Raw genomic sequence first — 20,962 nt, 5'->3', positions numbered from 1 at the left:
GTAAATGTAAATACCCAGTCATGCATGAGAATATTCGCTGACGATTGTATCCAGTACAGAAAACTAAGTTCGGACATTGACTGCACTGTATAATTCGGAGGGACTTAAACAAAATACATGACTGGAGCAAATGGGGCATGAACCTAAACCTTAACAGAACGGTATACGTGCGGTTTTCTAGAAAAAAAAAGGTCCAGGGAACTTTCCACAGTAAATACACAAAACGCCTATAAGACAGGTTACAGAGTATAGTGTATTTTTCGTTCCTTCTTTATCGTGGAGTCGGCCCATTGACTACACTGCCGCTAAAGCCTGAAAGCGACTCGGTTTTCTGAGACGTAACACGCGTGAATGTCCTCAAAACACTCGGGATGTGCTGTACAAATCGCATGTCAAGTCAATGCTAGAGTAGGCATGTACAATACAGGACTCCCCTACTTTAAAAGATAAAAGCAAACTGGAAAAGGTGTAAACAGCAGCCGGACACGTGCTTGCGGGGAATGACCACTATAAGTAGTACAATTTTTTTTTTTCGCCGACGAGTGGCCTTCTCCGGGGGAGCTGCCAATTTGCTTGGACTTTTTACGCACTCTGCTGATCAGATTTATGCGTCCCTTGTTTTTACTTCTTCCTTGGAGCCCCAGATTCTGCTCTTCGGTAACTGGTCCGCAAGAGACGGAAGTTCGCGAATGCGGCCCGCGGTCAGATGAATTTCACTCCTGTCAGCATATTTGCAAGGCGCGTCGTGGTGAAAAAGAATATACTAACCGCAAAATGAGAAGGAAACAGATGCTGAACGGCACCTTTCCACAACCTCGTACAACGAGGAAGGTGTACTGAAAACAGCCGCCTGCTCAACACGAGACGTGGCAGCAGTAAAATAAAAACAGCCCAACTGTAATAAGGCGGAATGGTGGAAAGAGGCGAGCAATGCCCGATCGACGCTACGCAGTACGCAATAATGCTATGACACTGAGACCGATATCAAACGCGCTCACGCAGTCTGCGGATAAACGACAAAGTGAAGGGGCGAAAGACGCGAGCGAAAAAATGTTTCGTCACGCTGAGCACAATGTGTTTTCTGATGATGCCTTACCTTTAGAAAGACAGCTAGCACGGCTGGCTGTACAGAAAAAAAATATCCGCACGAAAAGGCCTTCAAACCATATGCGCTCTTTTATCGAGCGTGTAGCCATCCTTCAAATTCCAGCCACCTGACCATCGATGGTCCAATGAAACATCGCCCAGCAAATACGTGGGTGCATGCTTTTTTCCACGAGCATTTCGCCGCGTCAAGTTTCCAGCGCTGTACAGAAACATGTGGAGGAGAGCAAGCAGCGTCAACAACCGCTGCATGTATTTCGCTGCCTTAGTTGACTGACCCGTTCACAAGGCAGGCGGCCGATACGCGTACTCGCCGCGTCACGCTGCGTTCAAACACAGGACAGTTATTTCGAGCGAAAAAAATGCGCGGGCAATCATTCGCATTGTTTCCGATAGAAGTGGGCGGTTACTTTGTGAGAGCTACAAATAAACTAACATAGCTTAACTTTCTTAGTTCATCGAACAACATCGAACAACATAGATTTTGGCCGATCGTTGAGCTTACAAGAACTTCCTGTTGGGCAAGTTGGTTGCTGTTCATTGTAGCCGGCCCTCGTTAAATCTGCGGGGCGGTCCGATGTGCGCCCAGGCAAGACAAAAGAAACCCTGTCAGTTGTGACCGCATTGCTGCGTACGATCTTCATGCGAGGGCGTTTCGTCACTGCGCAACAGCGACGCTGGCCAACGCGCGAAGAAAACCCGCTCGTGTCCCCGATTTGAGAGCCGCCGGGCCACTTACCGTAGCGAAGAGACGACGACGGTATTCCCGGCGGGGTTAAGCCGACGGCCCCGCTAGACTCTGACGGCACGAGGTCGCACAGCCATGAACCACAACCGGCCGCGCGAGCCGAAACGTCCCGCGCTACACCGCACGGCGGACCGCCATGACAGAACAGCCACAACTTCCGGCCAAACCACTGGTAGTATAACGCGCACGGCGAGCACTGCACACGTTGTCGACGCGAAGGGGTCGCGGCGAGGCTTGACACGCCGCTTTTCACTCTCTCGAGACGATGGCGAAGTGCACGCACGGCTCAGACAAAAGGGGAGGTTCGCGCACAATCGAAAACGGAACCCGGTCAACAACGCCTCTTGCCACCGGCAGCAGGCACGCACGCAGAGCGCCGCGAAGACCCCGCTGCTCCGGCGACGAGGCCACCTGGCCAACACGCGCCCCGCCGCGTACCTTGGGGGGATGCAGCAGGGCAGACAGCCGCCACCAATGGCGGAGCGCGGTTGCCCGTGACGTCACTTCACGCGTGTCGTCAGTGCCGAGCCAGAAGACGCCGTAGCAGCAGCTCGCGAACGCGCCACGCAACTTGAGAGCGCTTTTGTTTGCAGCGACGCATTCATATCACCAATGTCACGTTTCACTGGCGGCTACTAGCGGCGACCGAAGACGTCTCAGAGAGAAACGAGCACGTTGGATTGTCGGTGCAGACGGTAAAATAGTGTGCGGGCAGGAATGCTTGCAAGAATGCCGGTCGCGCGCCGCGGCGGCGGCAACAGGTCGCCGGTCGGTCGGTCGCCGGGCTCCTTCGGCGGCGGAGGTCGGCGTCCTCTGCCGGCGCCGGCGGCGGTGTCGCTACCGAGGCGCTGGATGGTGAACGCGGAAATGCGCCGCCCCTCCGCCGGCGACAAACGTCAGCTCGCGCTCCCTCCTGTTCTTGTTCATTCATCCCGCCGGCTCGGCAGCTCGCAGTCAGGCGGTGCATCTCATTTGCCTGCCCCACTACTTAGTGCCGCTACTGAGCTCATCATCGCGTTGACGCAATACATGTCGCTTCACGTTTTCCTGTCAATACAGTGCCCCACCTCCCCTACTGTATATTTAATTTTCTGACTTTACTGACTCCCGCGTTTATTGCTACCTTTCCGCAAGAGTAGTATCCCTCTCGCAATTCTGGAGACTTAAATGGAATGTTGCGAGTAGTGTCAGCTCGCAACATGTTTAGTACCGAGGTCACAGGCAGTTTCACCGACACCAACCAAAGTTGAGCGTCAACTATGGCGCAGCAAAAACAGCTGATCCTTCGTTTCTCCCAACAATGCTCTTTAGTGTTCTTTTTTTTTTTTTGCAAAGTGGAAATGGCACTTCTGGTGGACGCCTCAACCACAGGAAGTGAGGAAACTGGGAGTGAAGAGCTCCGCAACAGTTTCCAACGACTGGTGTTCTTTTTTTTTTTTTTTTGTCGACAACGCACAAGCCCCGGTCCCCGTTTTGCGTTTCGCCTCGATGGAAATGCGTCCGCTGCGGTCGGGAGTGACCGTGCATCCTCGGGATCAGCAGCGAAGCGCCCTCACTACTGATCCACCGCGGCGGGTAACAGTCGCGACACAGGAGATACCTTAGAACCCTGGACGAATTATCGAGACAGATGTCATTCAGCGCCCATAAACAGGAACTTCCCGTTAGCACAGCTTTGTGTCGTCGAGAGTATGCGACGCGTCACTGAAAGAATGGTTCATGAGGATTTAAAAACCGAAAGCGACTCAGGCTATGGGGACGCCGTAGTGAAGGACTCCGCAAATTTCGGCCACCTGGGGTTCTTTAACGTGCACTGACATCGCACAGTACACGGGCCTCTAAAATTTTGTGTATCCGATTCCATCCAAATGCGGCCGCCAATGCTACCTAGCCACCGCGGAGGGTAAGCGAGGGCGACACGCTAAATAAAGTTCGTTATATTTATTACGAGATGGCATACTTAGGCTCGTTATAAGCGAGGTTAACCCACTGAGTTGAGTAATTCGACGTCACATACTTGTTTTCGATATGACACTCGTGACAGCCTTCGGCTTGCACAGACCCTTCTGACGCATTAATAAATAAAATGAACCGTTATTTCCAAGTGCCGGTCGACGATCAACTCAGTTGAGGTGCACTCTCCACTGATCTGGTAGACAAAACGATCTTTATCCCGCACCAGAATCAGGGCGAGAAAACCCACGACAAATGACATGCTAGTCCTAATCCTTCCAACAGGAAGGCAGACCGCTTCATCTGATGCACTTCGGGGTCGTTACAAGTGCATTGCTTAGAGGCATTTTACATACCGACAACTTCTCCACTGAGGGCCACTGAAGAGATGTAGTCCACAATTATGGGATCGTGGAGGAGCGTCGCTGGTTTGGGATAAACACGACGGAGTTAAAGACGGCAGTGAACACCTCCCCAGGTGTCTCCTTCCGTTAGGGACTCATACCTGCGTTTGGTGGGGTGCGATGACCGCACAAGAGAAGAAAGAAACTGCCTTCAGAAGTCTCCAACGGAGAAAGAAGCTTTTCAGCTGCTGCATTCGTCCAGAGTCGAACAGATAGTATGTGAGGCACCTGGCACCCACATAAAATATTTACAAGGTTTACATGAGCGCCTTGCGCAGGTCGTGGAACCCGGCGACAGCTAGTGTAAAGGGTGGGAATTTCTGTTCAACCCATTCTTCCTTGCTTCCCCGCTGGAAGATGAGCGGATTTATGGGTAACCATTGGAGGGCTAGACCCATCTGAATCATGCATTTCTATGCAAAATTTCTCGCATGGGGCGGGGCAACCGCCCGCATCAATCCGTCACTGCACCACAGTTCATCATATGACGCCCAAGCAGACGAGCTATCTACCGCAGCTTCGGCAGAACGAAGACGCTCGCGCCTCGAGCTGTGCTGTGGTGGCGGTGAGAAGTATTTATGGTAGCGCGAGCAGTTGAACAGAAGTTGCGTGAGCAATGAACAGGGGTTGAGCAGCGGCGGCTGCGTTTTTATGGAGGAAAAACGCTAAGGCGCCCGTGTGCTGTGCGATGTCAGTGCACGTTAAAGATCCCCAGGTGGTCGAAATTATTCCGGAGCCCTCCACTACGGACCTATTTGTTCCTCTCTTCTTTCACTCCCTCCTTTATCCCTTCCCTTACGGCGCGGTTCAGGTGTCCAACAATATATGAGACAGATACTGCCCCATTTACTTTCCACCAAAAACCAATTATTATTATTATTATTATTATTATTATTATTATTATTATTATTATTATTATTATTATTATTATTATTATTATTATTATTGAGCAGTTTCGCGTGGCTCCTGGAGAGCCGTGCTGCGCATGCGCGAGGAGCAGTGACGTCACATGGCGCACAGCTGGTGTGCCGGAGCCGCCGCGCGCGCTCGCCTTGCCGGTCTTTCAAAGAGTGCGTCATAGCCACGGCAGACGCACTGGCGCGGGCGCGTGCCCAGCTGCGCGCCTCCTTTGCGCAGTAGCCAAGTCTGACGCTGCGCCGGAGCCGCTTGATAGCGCCTCTCATTTTGCGCGCATGCGCAGAGGTATCCGTGGGGGTATACATATAGCGGGCTGTTTGCCAATGTGGTATAGCCATGGAGAGGGAGAGCGAAATTGCTGCTCAGCGGCAATTGATTCTCAGCGGCGCAGCGTAGCTCACGCTACGTATATCCTGGCATAGCCGACCTAAGCCACTGCCAATTTCGGGGGAGCAAAAGCACAGGCAGGCGATGCTGCCGCAGTCGAAACCGGATTCATATATGGAACCATTTTTTTTATCGTGTGACTCGGCTCTTTGAGAGAAGTGTTTTTATCGGGTCTCGATATGTATTTGTGCTTTTTCGAAATAAACCCGTCAGCACATGCGTCCTCGTTTCGTCCTATGCTTTCCGCGTCTGTTGTTTGCGCTCTTTTCATTTGTCAAATATTGCCACGAAGTCGTGACTGCAATCCGGAGAGCAGAACGACAGCGAAGATGGCGTCTAAACAAAACACTTTATTTGGGCTGACTTGCCCCTACGATGGACTGAACCACTCGGCGGCGGCGTAACAACAAGCGTGCTCAGCGGTCCTCGAAGAGAATGCCCGCCGCTGTCGGCCGTGCTCAATTTAAAGCTAATAGCGAGCTTTGGAGATTAAGAGTGCAAAGTTGCTAGAACATTCTGAAACAACGTACAATCAGCTCTGCCTGGATGCGATCAATCGAGATAAATCTGGCCGCGTCTTGAATCGCAAACAAAGCGTAAAGCGGCGTGCGGGCAGCTTTGAATAATGAACAAACAAAAATTGCAAAGATTCGCGGAATTACTCCCCTCTCAAAGAAGCATCGACCCGATGCATTAAAAAAAAATAAGGCGACTAGCAACAAATAAAACGGATCGCGCGAAAATAAACACAGTGTGTGGAAACACTGCGTCCTTTAGAGCGCATAATATGGCTTTAGACGGACGACATGGACAACTTCTGGTCGTACACGGCGTCGCTGGAATGCAGTCATTGCGTCAGGGATGACTGCATAATCCAGTTCACCTAGCCGACGAAGAGCCTTGTATACGTACGGGCAGAAATAGCGGCGCAAAAGCTTTTCACTCAATCCACGGCGGCGAACGGGCGTCCAAACCCAAACTTGGTCTCCTGGCTTGTATTCTGCGTTGCATCTTTGTAGGTTGTAGCGTCTGCATGGCGTCGGTCCGCTGCTGGTGTTATATCCGTAATCGGGAAAGTCTTCAGGCTTCTTCTGCGCGTTGAAGGTAGGCGGCGACGTCGACGTTCCCTTCTTCTGTAGCGTTGGGCAGCATGGCGTCTAGCGTGGTCGTGGCCTACCTGCCATGGACGAGCCAAGAAAGCATCTGAGTGGTCTCCTGCGCTGCGGTGTTGTAGACGAAGACGACGTAAGGCAGGATGGCGTCCCAGATCTTGTGCTTGGCATCGACATACATGGCGAGCATATCGGCGATGGTTTTTTTCAGGCGCTCGGTCAGTCCGTTGGTCTGCGGATGGTATAGAGTTGTCGTCCGGTGGCTGGTTTGGCTGTAACGCAGGGTGGCTTGCGCTAGTTCCGCCGTGAATGCTGTTCTTCTGTCCATAAAGCGCACCTCGGAGGCGCCATGACACAGAAGAATGCACTCCACGAAAAATTTAGCGACTTCTGCTGCTGTTCCGTTCGGCAGAGCTTTCGCCTCGGCGTAGCGGGCCACGCAATCGGTCGCTATGATGAATTACTTATTTCCAGATGTTGACTTTGTAAAAGGGCCAAGCAAGTCCACGCCGATCTGCTGGAAGGTCCTTGAGGGGGGTTCAGTGGGGTTTAGAAATCCTGCTGGCCGGATGGGAGGGGCTTTTTGTCGCTGACAATCTCGGCAGGTTCTCACATAATGTGCGACATCGGCAGAGAGTCGGAGCCAGTAATACTTGTCTTGAATGCGGCGGAGGGTGCGAGTAAACCCGAGATGTCCAGCTGTCGACTCGTCGGCTGAAGCCTGTAGCACTTCTTCGTGGAGACAAGCAGGTAAAACAAGGAGGTAGGCTGTTTTGTTCGCTCGAAGTTCTTCACGAGGACATCATTCTGTAGAAAGAAGGAAGACAGTCCTCGCTTGAATGAGGTGGAGGGTGAATAAACCTTGCCTTCCAAGTACTCGATGAGGGGTTTTAGGTCTGGGTCCGAGAGTTGCTGCTGTGCAAAAGAGCTGGGGCTGATGGATCCCAGGAAAGCGTCCTCATCGTCGTCCGGCGGCGGTGCATCTACAGGGGCTAGTGAGAGGCAATCGGCGTCAGAGTGTTTGCGTCCGGACTTGTAAACGACGGTGACGTCAAACTCCTGGAGACGCAAGCTCCACCTAGCGATGCGTCCATAGGGGCCCTTCAAATTGGCAAGCCAGCACAGCGCGTGGTGATCGCTGACCACCTTGAACGGTCGTCCGTAGATGTAGGGGCGGGATTTCGACGTAGCCCAGATGATGGCACGGCACTCGTTTTCAGCTGTCGAATAGCTTCTGTCTTAGAAAGGGAACAGCTAGCGTACGCGATGACTTTCTCCAGCCCGTCGCTTTTTTGAACGAGAACGGCACCTAGGCCCACGCTGCTTGGGTCGGTATGAACTTCAGTATCGGCGTTTTCATCAAAATGCGCGAGGATCGGTGGAGACTGTAAACGACGCTGAAGTTCTTTGAAGGCTTCTGCGTGCGGCGCTTTTCATTTAAATGGCACGTCCACCTTCGTCAGTTGGGTCAGGGGCCCGGCGATGCGCGAAAAGTTTTTCACAAATCGTCGGTAATATGCGCAAAGTCCGATGAACCTGCGCACTGCTTTCTTATCAGCCGGCGGAGGAAACTGTTCAATAGCAGCTGTTTTCTGCGGGTGTGGGCGCACTCCGTCGTTGCAAATGACCTGGCCTGGAAACAGCAGCTCTTCATAGCCAAAGTGGAACTTCTCTGCTTTCAAGGTTAGGCCAGACGATATGATGGCGTCTAGTACTGTTCGAAGTCTTTTGAGCCGCTCTTCAAAGTTCGAGGCGAAGACAACGATGTCGTCTAAATATACCAGGCCAATTTACCGCTTCAGGCCGGCCAGCACTGTACCCATTACTCGCTGAAGCGTCGCTGGTGCGGAACAGGGACCAAATGGGATCACCTTGAACTCAGGGCACATCCGGAGTAATGAATGCGGTTTTCTCGCGATCTCTTTCATCGACCTCAATTTGCCAATAGCCGCTCTTGAGATCCATCGATGAGAAATACTTGGCGTTGCAGAGCCGGTCCAGTGTGTCGTCGATGCGGGGAAGGGGGTACACGTCCTTCTTTGTTATGTTGTTCAAGCGGCGATAATCAACGCAGAATCAAAGTGCGCCGTCTTTCTTTCTCACTAGAACAACCGGTAACGCTCAGGGGCTATTTGAAGGCTGGATGACGTCGTCGGGAAGCAATTCTTCCCCTTGGTCCCGGATGGCTTGTAGTTCTCGCGGCGACACACGGTAGAGCAGATACTGTAGAAGCTTGGGCAAGTTGGTGGGAAATTGTTTTTCAGCAAAGCAAGGTACAAAGGTCGAGACAAGTGCACGGACACGGCGCTGATAGTCCTTTGTCCCCTGCGCTGCTGAAAAACAACACGGTAGGGGCTTTGACGGAGAGGTCGGGCGTGCTGGTCGGTTATAATGCGATGCTTGGCAATTGGCGTTTGTTGGACCTTCTACGATGACGAAAAACACTCGCTGCAGCTTCGAAGCAGATTGCAGTTGTGGTCTTGTCTGTTCCGGGCCACGGCTGGGCTGATGTCGAAAGTGGGAGAGTTCTCTTTGTCTAGGTGTATCTATTGCGCATGGGTCGGAGAGGGCGATGGAGACCCGTACGTCGGATATTTTGTCGAAAAAAGCAATCGTCTTTCCTCTGCCAATGTGCCGGTATTCTTCGCTGAAGTTATTCAGCCGTACTTCAGCCTAGCCATTGTGGAAATGTGCGATGGCTCTTGCTATGCTGATTCCTCGGTCTAGAAGCAAGTGCATGTACCCCTCGATGATGGCTTCAGCTGTAATGGCTTTCGTGGCGCCTACAGTCACGATAACACTTGAAATGGATGGGACGCTCACTTCTTCCTCCATGACACTCAGGGAAACGTGACTTTCCAGAGTTCTCTTCAAAGGGACGGCCTCGTCCGTCGAAAGCGTGATCAGCTTGGATCACAGGTCGATGATCGCCTGATGCTCATTTAGGAAATCTATGCCCAATATCCCTTCGCGGGAATATTGCCCCAGCACAACGAAGGTCGCAGGATAGGTGTCCTTCGAAAGTCATTCGCGCTGTGCATCGTCCTGATGGCGTAATGAGGTTGCCCCCTGTGGTGCGAATTTGTGGGCCGTCCCAAGCGGTCGTGACTTTCCTCAGCTGCGCAGCGAATGTTCCATTCATCACCGAGTAATCGGCTCCTGTGTCGAGTAGAGCGGCGACGTTCCAGCCGTCGATAACTAATTCTAAGTCGGACGTCCTGGCTCTTGCGTTGCACGTCGTCCTGGGCATCGAAGTCCTGGGTCGTCGAAGGTTTCCTCGGTAGTGGCGTCGTTTTGAAGGCGCTTCGCGTCCTGGTCTAGGTTATTGTATGGGGCGTCGGCGTCTCGGGAGCGGCGTCTTCATGCGGCATGGTCGTTGGAGGATCTTCGGTGTTTCGCTCGGGAGCAATCTCACCTCCAGAGGTTGCCGTCTTTAGTTTCCCCTAAAGGGACAGCGAGACCTTCTTTGTACCGCGGCTGCGTAGCTGGGGCGTGGCGACGCAAAGCGCAATGTTGACGGTGATGGTGAGTGTAGAAGGCGGTTCGGCATGTGCTGTTCTCGACGCAGGTAATCGTCGATTTCCTGCGGACGTTGGTCGAAACGGGGTTGTGGGGCGTCAACGGCAAATCCTCGAAGACCTATACATCGGTACGGGCAGCGAAGAAGAATATGGCCGGCCTCACTGCAATGGACGTACAACGGCCGGTTGTCAGAAGTCCTCCAGGCGTCGCATTTCCTGGGGCTTCAGCGCCGCTCAACCCTCGGCGCTCAGTCCCCAGCGGCTGCGGAGCAACTGACCACGGCGGCGGTCAGACCTGTGACGCAGCTGAGGGTGCTAAGAATCTCTGACAGGCCGCCAATGGAAATTGAACCTGGCAACATTTAACGCTAGAACCTTATCTAGTGAGGCCAGCCCAGCAGTGCTGTTCGAGGAACTAGCGGGCATTAAATGGGATGTCATAGAACTCAGTGAAGTTAGGAGGACAGGTGAGGTGTATACAGTACTAAACGACGAGCGCATACTGTGCTATCGCGGATTAACGGATAGTCCAGAACTAGGTGTGGGATTCCTCATTAATCAGGATATAGCTGGCAACGTAGAGGAGTTCCATAGTATTAACGAGAGACTGGCAGCTATCGTAATTAGGCTCAATAGGAGGTACAAGCTGAAGGTGGTGCAGGCCTACGCGCCTACATCCAGCCATGATGACCAGACCGTTGAAAGTTTCTATGAAGACATGGAATTGGCAATGAACAAAGCAAAATCACAGAACACTTTACTGATGGGCGACTTCAATGCGAAGGTGGGCAAGTAGCGGGCTGGTGACCAGGCGGTAGGCGACTATGGGATATGTTCTTGAAATAGCAGGGGAGAGTTATTAGTAGAATTCGCAGATAGAAAATGTTCACGAATCATGAATACCTTCTTCCGCAAACGAGAGAACAGGAAGTGGACCTGGAAGAGCCTCAATGGCGATACTAAAAATTAAATCGATTTCATACTATGCGCTAAACCTGGCATCGTTCAGGATGTGGCCGTCCTCGGAAAGGTGCGTTGCAGCGACCACAGAATGGTAAGGTCTCGAATTAGCTTAGTCTTGAAGAGGGAGCGGAAGAAGCTAGTGAAGAAGAAGTCCATTAACGAGTTAGCCGTAAAGGGGGAAAGTGCAGGAGTTTAGGATAGCGCTGCAGAACAGATATTCGGCTTTGACTGAGGAAGACAAACTTGATGTTCCTACAATGAACGATAATCTCACAGCCATCATTACGGAGTGCGCAGTAGAAGTAGGCGGTAGGAAAGTTCGACAGGATACCGGAAAGCTATCTCAGGTGACGAAAGATTTGATTAAGAAGCGCCAAAGAATGAAGGCGTCTAACCCTATCGACAGAATATAACTGACAGAGTTATCGAAGTTAATAAATAAGCGCAAAGTAGCCGTCATAAGGAAGTTCAATATGGAGAGGATCGAACATGCTATAGAGAACGGAGGTAGCCTGAAAGCGGTGAAGAGGAAACCAGGCATTGGTAAAAATCAGATATATGCGTTAAGAGACACGGAAGGTAATGGCATTAGGAATATGGATAAGATAGTTAAAGTAGCCGAAGAGTCCTACGCAAATCTATACAGTAGTGAGATGAGAGACAGTAGCGAAAAGCAATGCGTCATCCCGCCAGTAACGAAAGAGGAAGTAAAGAAAGCTTTAGGTGCAATGCAAAGGGGAAAAGCAGCTGGTGAAGATAAGGTAACAGCAGACCTGTTGAAGGATGGAGGGGAAATTGTGCTAGAAAAACATACCACCCTGTATACGCAACGCCTTATGACCTCGGCTGTACCAGAAACTTGGAAAAACTTAATGATTGTCTTAATTGATAAGAAAGGAGACACCAAAGAATTAAAAAATTACAGACCGATCAGCTTACTGTCTGTTGCCTGCAAGGTATTTACTAAGGCAATCGCCAATAGTCAAGGCAACCTTAGACTTTAACCAACCAAATTACCAGGCGGGCTTTCGTAAAGTATATTCAACAATATATCATATTCACACTATCAATCAGGTGATAGAGAAATGTACAGAATATAGCCAGCACCTACATATAGCCTTCATTGATTCGACTCAGTGTAAACCTCAGCTGTCATACAGGCATTGCGGAATCAGGTTATAGAAGAACCTTTTGTAAAAATACTGGAAGATATCGATAGCGACTGCACAGCTGCAATAGTCTTCCATAAAGTCAGCAATAAAATTCCTATAAGTAAGGGCGTCAGACAATTAGATACGATCCCGCCAATGCTATTCACCGCCTGTTAGCAGGAGGTGTTCCGAGGCCTGAACTGGTAACAGTCGGGGATAAGTGTTAATGGAGAATACCTAAATAATCTGCGATTCGCTGACGACATTGCCTTGCTGAGTAACTCACGAGATGAATTGCAAAGCATGACCAATGATTTAGACGGGCAGAGCAAAACGGTGGGCCTAAAAATTAACATGCAGAAAACCAACGTAATGTTCAACAGCCTAGCAAGGAAACAGCAGTTCACAATTGGAAGCGAGGCGCTGGAAGTGGTAAGGGAATCCATCTACTTAGGGCATGTAGTGACAGCTGATCCGGATTATGAGACGGAAACAACTAGAAGGATAAGAATGGTGTGGAGCGCATATGGCAGGTTCTCTCAGATCATGACTAGCAGTTTACCAATAACCCTCAATAGAAAAGTGTATAACAACTGTGTCTTGCCGGCACTCACCTACGGGGCAGAAACGTGGAGGCTAACGAAATGGGCTTAGATTAAGTTAAGGACAACGCAGCGAGCTATGGAAAGAAAAGTGATTGGTGTAACTTTAAGAGACCGGAAGCGTGCAGAGTGGGTGAGGGAACAAACGCGGGTTAATGACATCGTAGTTAAATTCAAGAGGAAGAAATGGGCTTGGGCAGGGCATGGGATGCGAAGGCAAGACAACCGCTGGTCCTTAAGGGTAACGGAGTGGATTCCAATAGAAGGCAAGCGTAGCAGGGGGCAGCAGAACGTTAGGTGGGCGGATGAGATTAAGAAGTTCGAAGGAATAGGTTGGGCGCAGCTGGCAAATGACCGGGTTAAATGGAGAGACATGGGAGAGGCCTTTGCCCTGCAGTCGATCGGTGTATTCAGGCTGATGATGACGACGATGATGATGGTGAGCGCCGCTCATAGGCTGGGCGGACGGGGGCAGGGAGGCGGAGTTTTTGAACAAGTTGTTCATGTCGAAGAGGACGTAGGGGTTGTCGTTGGGGCTCAGGAGTGCGTACTGCAGCGGCGTAGGTCATAGCCTGGGGTTCTGTGGCCGTCGGGATGACAAGTGCCTGATGCACTTCTTGTCGTACCACATCCATGAGATTCGCTGCTTGTGGCTGTGCCGAGGATGACAGCAGTTGTCGTAGGTCTTCGGGGACGATTTCTCGCATCAGTTCCCGCAAGTTGTCGCTGATGGTGGTCGTCGTGTCCGGACTGATTTTACAGACAGAAGGGCGGTTGTACTGCCGAGCCCGGATGTCGAAGGGCTTCTTGATCGAGCATGCTTCTTGCTTCAATTCATCGACTGTTTTTGGCGGCTGGCGGACGTGGCTAGCAAATAGTTATTCTTTTACGCCGCGCATTAAAAACTGAACTTTCTTTATATAGGTCATCTCTGGATCGTCGCGGCGAAACAGGCGCTTCATCTCTTTAACGTAACCGCGGACGGGCTCGTTTGGAAGCTGGATTCCGGACTCAAGAAGTCGTTCGGCTCTTTCTTTTCTCACGACACTGGTGAATACCTTCGAAAGTTCCTTCCTGAATAGGTCCCATGTCGTTAGGGACGACACCTCGTTTTCGTACCACGTACGTGCTGAGCCCTCCAGTGAGAAAAATATCTGTCCAATTTTGCCGCATCATCCCACTTGTTGAATGATGCCACGCGCTCAAATGGGTCCAACCATTCTTCGGGGTTTTTGCCTAGGGATCCACTAAAAGTTGGCAGCACCCGCTGCTGTTGCAGTATGATCGGGGTAGACATCTTTGGCGAGATTGTGGTGCTCGTAGCAGCGTCTTTTCGTTGTCGGATGCGGTCCGGCAGGGTCCCAAAATGTACTTTGATTTGGGCTAGTTGGTTCATATCTTGAAAGAGGTTAGGACGGCGCTAAAACGACAACGACAAAGAGGCACGAACACAACAGGACGGGCGCCTCTTTCTAACCTCTTTCAAGGGTCCCAAACTCAGGCTTCTCTCCCTGAAGACGTCTGCTGGCTCGGTTAACTGCTGGCTCAACCTCCGGTGCGATGCGCAGATGGCTCCTGTCGCGACTTGAAGGAGGCGTCCGGAATATGGAAGGCTACCTAGCACCGCCACCAGATGTCACTAAGTCCGGAGAGTAGAAAGGCAGCGAAAATGGCGTGTAAACAAAGCTCTCTAATGGGGCTGTCTTGCGCCCACAATGGGCTGAATCACTCGGCGGCGGCGTAACAACATGCGTGCTTGGCGGTCGTCGAACAAAATGCCCACCGCTGTCGGCCGTGCTCAAGTTAAAGCTGATAGCGAACTTTCGAGATAAAGCTTGCAAAGTTACTAGAACATTCTGGAACAACGTAGAATCAGCTTTGCCTGGATGCAATCAATCGAGATAAATCTGGTCGCGTCTTGCATCGCAAACAAAGCAATAAAGCGGCACACCGGCAGCTTTGAAGAATGAGCAAATAAACATTGCAAAGATTCGCGGCAATATGATCCACGGCGCCAAGCAAGCCATACGTGAGCGCGTGTGAATGGGCAGGTGAAAAAATCCAATTGTCAGACCAAGCACCGCACGAAGTAATCCGAATGCGTTCAAGGCGACGTGTTTCGCATCCTGGTATCTGGTGGAAAGCATCGCATAGGACAGACGGGGAGATGTGTGAATGACAGAACAAAAGAGCACGCTAACGCTACTGCAGGGAAATCTGGCACTAAGGTACTAACCTAGCGGTGCACTGCAGGGTTTGTAAAGAATGTAAAAAACTAACAAGCCCGCTGATACACATCATGTGCAGATATTAAAAAAAGAACCGAGACAAGGTAACCCGAGAAATCTTGGAAGCCCTGGCAATCCGTGAATCCGGAAAACTATTTGTCAGCGCGCCTTCAGCTTTCAGTGTGCCTATCGAAGAAAGAAGCGAATTTCCTGTGCATCGACGCAAACAGGTAATGATAAGAACTCGTTCGATGTGCTGACTCTTCCGGTTTATATTATGCGGTGTTCCTAATAGATCTTCAGTTGTCAGTGCAGGCTCGTCCGCGTCTGTGTGTTTCTTTCTTGCCTCTGGTTCTTTTCTGCTGCTGGTTTTAAGTGATCATTCACCAGCTAGCTCAACAATCCACCTTACTAAAGGCGTGCAGCTTTGTCTAGGCGAGCGGTTGCGTTCCTTTTCCCCCCGAGGAATGCCGCAGGTTGTTTTCAGCTTCTGTGGTGCCAAAGGTTTACCCCCGGCCGTGTTCGCGCCCTCCTCGTTTCCGGTGTCCCTCGTTCCTTCTGGCGGCGACCGTAACCGAGCACAAACAGGGGCTGAGTTTACGTAGTCACGAGAGCATTGCCGCGCGCATTCGTAGCGTCTTGTTGGCATGAAAAGTGTGCCATCGGCATTCTCAGTCGACACAAGGAAAGAGTCTATCAGGCTGTCCTCTGGGGATGGCTTCGCCATTGCAGTAAATTTTCTGCCTGGACACGTCGATCTCCGGAATGCGCTGTACTCCGATTCAGCAGGCTGACATAACAGCTTGCTGCCTTTGAATACCCGTGTCATCTGCATTCTTGCCTGCCCTCCGCTTGTTATGGCTGTGACTTGAGAGCAGCACACTGGCGGAGCAGCCCACAACGAGGCGCTGCAGTTGTGGGCAGATCAGCTCAGGTCTCCGTGACGAGCCGCTGATGTTGCAGAGCGGCGGCCGGGCGGCAGCCGGGTGCTTTGACGGCTACGGATCCGTCGGCCATGCGGGTAAACCTGAGCCGTTCAGGCAGGCTTGCCTCTCTGTTGATACTTGGAGGCAAGTGCTGTCTCGCTTTTCGAAGAAATGACGATATTCAGAGCGCTTCTTCCGAGGCCTGCATGTAGTAGAGTGCAAAGGCGCTGCCGGAGTTTCCTGCCTTGCCGCAGGCAAGAAAACTGTAGATGTTCATTCCCTCCTTTTGAAGCGAAAAACTTCACTAAGCTAGGTAAAGCAGTCGTCAGGTAGACCGGATAATGACCTTCAGCGATCTTCAATCGTGCAAGCAGACGCGGCTTAGCGTCTGTAACTTTGAGTGCGTTCCGGACACCGGATAGGCAACGCGCCCACCCTGCCACGCTGCAGGAGGCGGTTTTGGTGATGGGGATCCGAGCCCATCGCAGGTCACCAGTGTTGGGAATTTCGCTTCAGCGCCACCGGTGCCACCAGAGTTGGAGACGGAGGGGCCCTTGAGTAGGCTGACTCGTTCAGCACCCGCAGGTCCCGTCTCCGAATGACGTTGTCGGACTCCGTTAAGGAGGGAAACTGTACAGTAGGGTTTATATACATTTATACAAGCATGAGAATCAAAAGTGGGGATCTCTCCGAACGGAGGATCTTAAGGGAGGATTATCTTAAGGGATGATCATAATGGAGGATCAGAATGGAGGATGATCTTCACTGCACTCGCTGTCTAGCTTTATACAGTTCTTGGTTCCTAGGTACCCCAGGTTGAGGACGCCCTCGCCGGGGTGGGAGTGGCCTGAAACTTGCATTCTCGCGCACAGACTCGCACCACCGTACATAGGGACACGCCCTCGTCACATGTCGAGCCTGGGAGAGAGGAGGATGCCGTCGGGTGCACGTCGACTGCGGAGGGTGATGTGATCTGGGCAGCCGAAAATTCTCACGCACCGCTGACACATGTTCTTTAGATGTCCGCCAACTCGCCGGACAAGATCGCACGGTCGGGTCCAGAAGCCGAAAGGGGTCGCTTCGTCCTGTGCGATGCCTGCGAAGATTTCGGACGATGACCGCTAGCCCGCCGCTGTATTCGGCACGCCGTTTTACACCGGAAACGAGGCCCCTTCAGTTCCCCCAACTTAGTCCCGACCATTGGGGAAGATAAATGCCGCTCGTTCACTGCGGCGGCGACTTTCAGGTCTCTGCTCCCTCGGATTCCCCCAATCCAACCGGGCGGCCCTTGACAGGAAGCGTGGGAACGATCACTATCGCGTGGCTCGGAGCCCCCCAAAGAAGCATAGTGTTGGCTGCCAGCAGGCGAGACTTGCTGTATACGTTGCAAATCCAGACAGGCTGCCGCCGTCTGTAACAGCGGTTAATGGCTGATCGCGAGAGTTTGGTCACCCAATGAACGCTGTGGCCTATTTCGCCGTGTGCGCTGTGTGCGTGACACCGTCGGAGGCGGACGCTTTTTTTCGGAGCTCCAGCGACTACGTCTGAAGCTAAGTGGCTTTTGGTTTTTGCGCTTGTACATGCTTTCGGGCAGTAGTTTTAAACCGAGTTAAGGGTAGAAAGGCTAGCGGAAGTGTGTGTGCCGAAGGTTTTTGCGTAGAAATTTTGGAAGGCTTTTACCTTGCGTATTGCTGAAAGTTTTTGGTGTAGGATTTTTGGCGGGCGTTTACGTTGCGTAGTGCCGAAGGTTTTTGTGTAGGAATTTTGGTGGGCTTTTACGTTGTGTAGTGCCGAAGGTTTTTTGTGTAGGAATTTTGGCGGGCTTTTACGTTGCGCAGTGCCGAAGGTTTCTGTGCAGGATTTTTAGCGGGCTCTTACGTTGACTAGTGCCGAAGGTTTCTTCTGTAGGAATTTTGGCGGGCTTTTACGTTGCGTAGTGCCGAAGTTTTGTGCAGGAGTTTTAGCGGGCTCTTACGTTGACTAGTGCCGAAGGTTTCTTCTCCAGGAATTTTGGCGGGCTTTTACGTTGCGTAGTGCCGAAGTTTTGTGTAATATTCTTGGCGGGTTTTTACGCATAGGAATTTTGGCGGGCTTTCACAAGGCGTAGTCGGCCGGACGATGGGTCGGCAAGCTAGGAAAGTTAAGGAGGACAAGGACGGGGAGTTAGTACAGTGCCAGGAGTGCGACCGTTGGTGTTACTTAGATGAGACAGGGTTCGGGAGCTTAGCCGAGGCGGGTGAGGCTAGCTTCGTGTGTAAGATGTGCAAGCGGTTTGGGGACGCCGTTCATGCGTTAAAAGGGGAATGGGAAGCTGGGTTTAATGCACTTAATGCGGACCGGCAGGTCGAACGAGAGGATCGGATTAAGCTGGAAGCTCAGGTCGCCGATTTGATTAAAAAGGAGGAGAATAATGCCGCCCTGTTGAAGCGAATGGTGGGCGAGATTAAAGAAGAGCGGGAAAAGCGGACCCAGCTAGAAAAACAGGTTGAAGCGCTCAGGTCGCGGCCGGCTGGGCACCCCAGTTCGGAGAAGTGTCAGGTGGAGGACGAGGCTCGTCGATCGTACAGTGCTGTAGTGCAGCGAGCATTGAGTGAGAAAAATGCGAACGAAATGAAAAAGGTTAAAGCGGGCATGGAAACTCGCGACAATAGCGTACAGCGGCAGGAGAGTCAGCTAGAGCGATCCGGAGGCCAACAGATGGAATTAGGAAGCGAACGTTTGGGGCACAGGAGAGTTCTGGTGGTCGGGGACTCGAATGTAGCGAGGGTTGAGGGAGGCGTTCTGACGGCAGTGAAGGCAGACAGGCGGGTGCAGGTGGAGGCTCAGTCGGGAAAGTGCATGGTGGATGCAATGGCCAGAGCCCGGGAGGTAGTGGTGGGTAGCATGGATGGCGAACACCTTGTGGTCATCCATGCTGGTCTCAATGATGTACTGCAGGGGAGGAGCCAGAATCTTGAGACGCAGTTGGAGGTGGGGATGCGTAGGCTTAGAGAGGCCTCTGAGAGTGTGCATGTGACCATATGCACAATCCCAGAGGTCCAGAGGCAGGCTCGCGAAACGGAAAGGAGGGTCGTGGAGACTAATCGGGTAATTAGGCTATTGAGTCGACGACTAAGATACGAGGTGATGGAGGTCAACAGGGAAGTGTACGAGGTTAGGCCCCACCCTTTTGCACAGGATGGCATCCACTACGGTGGTGCCACTGGCAAGAAGGTAAGTAGTAGGATAGGTCGCCAGGCAACAGCTTTTTTGGGGGGACCCAGAGCTCTGAAGGAACCAGTGTAGAGAAGGAAGAATTAAGATCAAACGGACAATGGAACCATAGGGGAAGAAAGAGACGCAAGCGCCAGGGCCAAGTTAATTCAGATATAGGTTTCATTAACATGCAAGGTGGCAGGAATAGACTGAAATGGGAGGAAATAGAAGAACAGTTAAGACAGGAGGAATTAATGGTATATGGTTTAGCGGAAACACATCTTAGAGACATGGAGCAACCACCCTGTAACCCAGACTACGCATGGGAATATTGCAATAGAACACAGGGCAGCAGAAAGGGAGGTGGAATTGGGGCATTTTTTCATAAAAGTATGAATTTTCAAAGGGTTAGACTGGGATGCAGGGAACATTTATGGCTAAAAGGAACAGTGGCAGGCAAGCAAACACTCCTTGGCTTTGTATACCTGTGGACAGGGGTTAATGCCAAAGAGGAAAACAGGAAAATGTTAGAATGTATTGCAAGCGACATTGATGAGCTAGGAGGACAGGGCGAGATAATTATATTAGGCGACATGAATGCACACATAGAAGACCTGGATGGGTACACGGATTCGACAGGAAGCATGCTGCAGGACATGTGTGACAGGCATGATTTAGTTGTATGCAACAGCACCGAGAAGTGTGAAGGGCTCATAACATGGGAGGCGGGGAGTCTGCACTCGACGATAGATTATGCACTAATGTCACAGAGGATGTATAACAGATTAGGGGTAATGAGCATAGATGAAGATGGTTCCAGAAGTCTAGGTAGTGACCACAAGCGTATCAAGTTGAGCTTCAGAAGAAAAAGCAATGTAGGACTGAATCAAGATAAGCAATCAGGGGGAAATTTTTACTCAGAAAAGCAATTGGAAGTAGCAGCCAAACAAATCGAGAAAGTAATTTTTGAGGATAGTGAAACAGAATGGACTTATACCAAATTAACTCGATTACTGGAGCTAGAGCTAGCTAAGGTGGGAGTAAAGCTAAAAGGGAAAAGATGCAAACCCAAGAGTTGGTGGGATGAGGAGGTCAAGAGGGCAATAGAAAAGCGCAAGGAAGCATCCAGGGAACACAGATATTCCAAGAAGAGGGGGGAACCAAAACCCGAAGTAGACAGAAAATGGGATACCTTCATAAAGTGTAGAAGGGACGCATCCTATTTGATTAATGAGAAAATTAGAAGAAAGGGTGCCCAATGGATGTCAAAAGTAAATAAAAAGGATAGAAAAGCAGCCCAAAAATTCTGGCAACATCTAAATGCAATGAGTAATAAAACTAGGCTAGAACAAAGGTTTATTGTTACAGATGAGGGTATTCGACTAGAAGGGGATGAAGCAATGAAACACATAGGAACAAGGATGACGGAAAAATTTTCAGCAAAGCACGTGGTACATAATTTATCGAAGGAGGATAGACCGGTTACAGCAATAGCTTCACTTGAGCAAGGAGAGTGGGAAAGGGCAGAGAAGAAGGTTCCTAGTGGTACATCAACAGGACCAGATGGTATCCCGATTATGTTGATAAAGAAGTTAGGACCAAAATCCAAGCAAACATTAATACAGGTAGTGAACAAAATGATAGTGGATGAGAAAGTCCCCGATGAATGGCGATTAAGTAGAATGAACATGATATATAAGGGAAAGGGGGACAAAGCAGACGTAAGTAACTATCGCCCCATAACAGTGAC

General features: G+C 51.0%; 1 protein-coding gene across 4 annotated transcripts in view; it reads right to left on the bottom strand.

Moving 5' to 3' along the window:
• The window catches only part of LOC144106925 (uncharacterized), a 618,131-nt gene that overhangs the window by 418,313 nt on the left and 178,856 nt on the right, over positions 1–20,962 (bottom strand). The window contains exon 1 of one of the 4 annotated variants that reach the window (XM_077639888.1): positions 1,844–2,685. The exons of the other annotated variants lie outside the window; for them this stretch is intronic. The gene's annotated coding sequence lies outside the window, so the exon portion shown is untranslated. Of the gene's footprint in view, positions 1–1,843; positions 2,686–20,962 lie in introns of those variants that run through there. 4 annotated transcript variants of the gene reach the window in all.

This window comes from Amblyomma americanum, chromosome 10 (genome assembly GCF_052857255.1).
Source record: "Amblyomma americanum isolate KBUSLIRL-KWMA chromosome 10, ASM5285725v1, whole genome shotgun sequence".
Taxonomy (NCBI): Eukaryota; Metazoa; Arthropoda; class Arachnida; order Ixodida; family Ixodidae; genus Amblyomma; species Amblyomma americanum.
The sequence above is the reverse complement of the archived record's forward strand: the minus strand, read 5'-3'. Positions and strand labels throughout refer to the sequence as shown.